The sequence below is a fragment of the Nycticebus coucang genome, chromosome 9 (genome assembly GCF_027406575.1).
Source record: "Nycticebus coucang isolate mNycCou1 chromosome 9, mNycCou1.pri, whole genome shotgun sequence".
NCBI lineage: Eukaryota > Metazoa > Chordata > Mammalia > Primates > Lorisidae > Nycticebus > Nycticebus coucang.
Genome location: NC_069788.1, coordinates 56062714 through 56067609, shown reverse-complemented (window position 1 = coordinate 56067609; position 4896 = coordinate 56062714). Strand labels below are relative to the sequence as shown.

At 39.0% G+C, this 4896-nt stretch overlaps 1 non-coding gene across 1 annotated transcript; it reads right to left on the bottom strand.

Moving 5' to 3' along the window:
* Positions 1–2743: 2743 nt before the first annotated feature.
* On the bottom strand, positions 2744–2869 carry LOC128595220 (small nucleolar RNA SNORA51). The gene has a single exon (XR_008382868.1). It is a non-coding gene; the product is annotated as a small nucleolar RNA SNORA51 (small nucleolar RNA).
* Positions 2870–4896: the final 2027 nt, after the last annotated feature.

Here is a 4896-nt window from a genome sequence, read left to right as displayed (position 1 = left end):
TCCTCCCCCCTCCCTCCCCTCTCTCTCCCCTTTCCCCATATTCTTAGGCTATTTATTCTTTCATATGAAAGCTATAAATTAGTTTCATAGTAGGGCTGAGTACATTGGATACTTTTTCTTCCATTCTTGAGATACTTTGCTAAGAAGAATATGTTCCAGCTCCATCCATGTAAACACGAAAGAGGTAAAGTCTCCATCTTTCTTTCTTTTCTGTCTCTTTTTACAGTTTTTGTCCTGAAATCTATTTTATCTGATAGAAGTAGAGTCACTCCTTCTTTTTTCTGGTTTTCATTTCATGGAATATCTTTTTCCATCAATTATTTTCAGTCTTCACGTATCTTTATACATATGTACATGATGTGTGTTTCTTAAAGATAACATATAGTTGATAATGTTTTTAATCCATTCAGTCACTTTATGAATCTTGACTGGAGAGTTTAGTCCATTCACATTCAGTGTTATTTTTGACACATAAGGACTTACTATTGCCTTGTTGTCATTGTAGTTTCTGATTGTTTGGTGGGTCCTCTCTATCCTTCTCACTTCCTTCTTGTCTATATTTGTTAAAAGAGATTTTCTCTGGTAGTGAATTTTATTTCTTGATTTTTATTTTTAATATATCTGTTGTAGATATCATAATTTAAGGTTACCATGAGACTAGCATAAAACATTTTATAACCAATTATTTTAAAAATATGACAAATTCTGTTTACAAACAAAGAAAATACACAAGCAAAGAGAAATCTAATAAAAATTCTATTTTTTGACTCCATTCTCTGCTGCTCCTCTGCTTTTTAACTTTTCATGGTTTCCATCCATATCTTTTTATATTATATCTCCCTCAAAAAGTTTATGTAACCTTTTTGATAGGTTTATTAGTGTTCCTACCCATGTTATAAGTAGTTTTTTACTTAGTGTTATCAGTGACTTACATACCTTTAGATGATTTCTTATTGTTCACTAACAGCCTTTTTTCTTTTTCAGATTGAAGAATTCCTTTCAGCATTTCTTGCAAGACAGATCCAGTGTTGATGAAATCCCTCAGTTTTTGTTTGTCTGAGAAAGTCTTCCCCCCCCCCCTTTTTTGTTTGAAAGAAATTTTTTATAAGATAGAATATTCTGGGGTTAAAGGTAGGGTTTTTTTTTCCTTTAGCACCTTGAATATTTCATGCCATTCTCTCCTTGCCCGTAAGGATTCCACTGAGAAGTCTGTTGCCAGAAGTGTGTTCCTTTATCTGTTCCTTTTTTCTTTTTTCTTATTGCCCTTGGACCTTGCTTTATGTTTCACCTTTGGGAACTTGATTACTAAATGCCTTGAGATAGTTTTGTTCGTGTTAAATCTGCCTGGTGTCCTGTGACTTTCTTGTACCTGAATATTGACATCTTTCTCTAGGTTTGGAAAGTTCTCCGATATTATTTCTTTAAATAAATGTGCTATGCTAATCTCTCTCTTCTGCCTCTTCCTGGCTAATAACACCTTTTTGAGGTGAGTCTCTCTCTCACTCTCTCCCTTCCCTCTCTGTGCTGGGCTGCTGGAGTTCAGGGAGGGGTGACCTGGACAGTCCCTCATGGCCACCAGTACCAGGTTATACCTGAAACCAGTCCGGTTTCATCTAAAGCCCTTGCTGACTATTGTTTGGCTACATGTGATGTTTATTTAAGGTCCACGAGCTCTTTAGTCAGTATATGGCAAGTGCTGCCAGGACTGCACCTTTTCCTTCAGGGCAGCAGGTTTATTACTGGCCCTGGGAGGATCCAGCAATGCCATCCAGGCACTAAGCCCTGGACTCTGGAGCTTGAGGAGTCTGCTTGATACTTTATTTTACTGTGATTGAGCTGGTGCCCAAGATGCAAAACAAAGTCCCCTGAGCTCTTCCTTTTCCTTTCCCCGAGTAGAAGGATACTCCTTGAGCCACTCTGCCTAAAGTTGGTGGTAAGGGGTGGGAGCTCACCCAAAGTCCACTGGCTCTGAGCTAGTACAAATGCAGGAATTGCCCAAGGGCTGTAGCCTTGGTAGCCTGACTGCTTTATGATTTAGTCCAGGGCCCAGGCAGAACATGGATTTGGGGATAGAGGATTGCTCTCTGGCAGGCTGCTCTGGATACTCCCTCTGTGGGCACTGGCAGATTTCTGCCCTGTACTGCACTGTGTTCCCCTGTGCCAGGGTGTCCCTCAGTTTCAATGCAAAGTCCTTTCATTGCTTCCCTCTCCCTCCTGCAGTCTTACAGAGTCTGTCTCCACTGGGCACACTGGCAAGGCTAGGGGAACATAGGCAATGAAAGACTGTCTTTTCTGCCCTCTTAAGTACCTCCTTCCTTGATATAACTCAGAACCTGGTAGTATGATCACTCAGGTGATTTTTGGTTCTTCTAAAAATGCTTACTTCTGCGAACAGTTGGTGTTCATGTGGAAGGATAATCGTTGGATGTTTCTATTTGGCCATCTTGTTTGCCCTCCCTTGCACGTTTATGAAACTCCGGCTACTTTGTATGTTTCTTGAGTGTGTGGAACTCATCTGTCTCATTCATGGTTATATTTCATTGGCATAGTTAATACCTGCCCCTTAAAAGATGCTAGATAGATAGTTCTAATTAAATAAATAGAAGAATGAGTGAATTAAAGCCAATCTGCTGTATTTCTGTTTGAATTTTGTTTCCATTTTTTAGCCCCCACCTAGAAGCAGCACCTCATTTTCAGTTGACTAAGTTCTGCTGGCTTCTGGCTTATTCTCCTTTCCTCAACTCCATGTACCCCCATTCACAATACAGACCAGGCGCTGGCCAGGACTGTGGCATGTGTGGGGTGGTTTACTCTGCCTGCTCTTCTGTAGCCGTGTGAGAACACAGCCTGTGCTAAGCTGCAGGAGGCCTTTTGTTTTATTTCTACTTTTGTTTCCTGCTGCAGCACGGTCAGCTTCACCCTTGTAACTCCTCCAACACTGTTTAAGTGGTATTTATCAATCAGGTTGGTAACAATTACAAAGAGAAGCATCCATTGCACCTGTTGGGGATGTTGGGACAGGGATGCTGTCTAGGGTTACTAGCGGAAGTGTATAGTGTTACAACTATAGAAAACAACCTGACAGCATCAATTAAAATTAAAATACTTATGGCTCGGCACCTGTAGCTTAGCGGTAAGGGTGCCAGCCATATACACTGGAGCTGGTGGGTTCAAACCCAGACTGGGCTTGCCAAACAACAATGACAACTACAACCAAAAAATAGCCAGGTGTTGTGGTGAGTGCTGTAGTCCCAGCTACTTGGGAGGCTGAGGCACAAGAATCGCTTAAGCCCAAGAGATTGAGGTTGCTGTGAGCTGTGATGCCATAGCACTTTACCCAGGACAACATAGTGAGCAATATAAGTGTTTACATATGTATATAAAACACTTATATTCTTCAACCAGCAGTTCCATTATGGGAATCACTGCCAAGAAATAAAAGTGACAATATGCATAGTCTCTATGAAGGGTATTTATTCCAACATTCTTACAATGATTTAGAAAACTGGGAAAAAACGCCCATTAAAAGAAAAATAGTTTGACAAATCATTGCACATCCATATTACAGGATAGCCATGAGTTCATGCTGTAACAGATTACTTGAATGAGAAAATAAGGATGTAGAAAAGCTTATGAACAAGGATACCACTTCTATAAGACAAAATGATTACCAACTGTTCCATATTTATGCATATTCTTTATGGAATTATATGAATTCAGAGACATATACAGATAAGCACTTATTAGCGGTAAATATTGAAACATGGCTTACCTGGGGTGTGAATGGAATTGAGGACATTAGCACTGATGAGAATGAAGGAGGAAAGAGAAGGAAAGGAGAAAGCCAAATAAACAAAAATACCACCCTTTAAAAAGCATATAAATGCTCACATTCATCCATTTCTATAAAAATAACAGGAAACAAATAATTCTTAACCTTCACTAAGCATGACTGTGCTTCTTGATATATTATTTAATCTTCCATCAACTTAATGAGCTGATACTCTCATACCCCCCATGTTGGCAGATAATAAAACTTGAGCACAGAGAAATTAAGATACTAGCTAAAGTCACACAGATACAATGTGGCCATCTATGTTTGAATCCAGACAGTCTGGCTCTACAAACCACACTCTTAACCCTATGCTTTGCTGCCACTTAGGACAGGTGTAGTGAATGAAGAAAAGAAATAGGAAGTAATTCTTAAAGATGTACACATAAAGTGCTAGCTAACAGGATAGTCTTGCTTTTAAATTATGCATTTTACTAAACAAGACTAATCTACTCTAGTTGTAACTAATTGCATTTATTTTTAAAAACATTTTAGATTTAACAGTACTTAATATGTGCTAATAGTACACTCTACTCACAATCTATTGTGAGAGGATTAAATCTTCCTGAATTGTGTCAGCTATGCCTAAAGTGATCTGTCTTAATAGTCACCAAAAAACTAAGCATCAAAGATCTTATTTGAAGAACTGTTGATAGAAGAAATTAACTATTTGCTGTACATGCTTTTTAGATATTATTCTCTTCCTCAGTAAAATAAGAATTATCTAAAAGGTCTTTGGGGGCAGAATGAAAGAAATGTTCTTTGATTAGTACAAAGAGACTGCAGTACTGCGGATTACTGCCCTCTATTTGGCGAGGGAAGGGCTGAGGTAAAGGAGACAGTACTCTTTGGAATTAAAATTAGTAAACACAAAATGGAGGTAATTGGTCTTTAACTGGCTCCTTACAAAAAAGGAGGTGAGTCTTAAGGTCCATGTTCAGACTTGTCTCTGCAGTTTACTAGGTTGGGCCTGTGGCTTTCCCTTGGAGAACCTCCCTACTAAGTGACACAGCTGAAGTTCTCATTCAGTAAGAAACCTTCAGAGCTTTAAGTTTTTTTGCTAA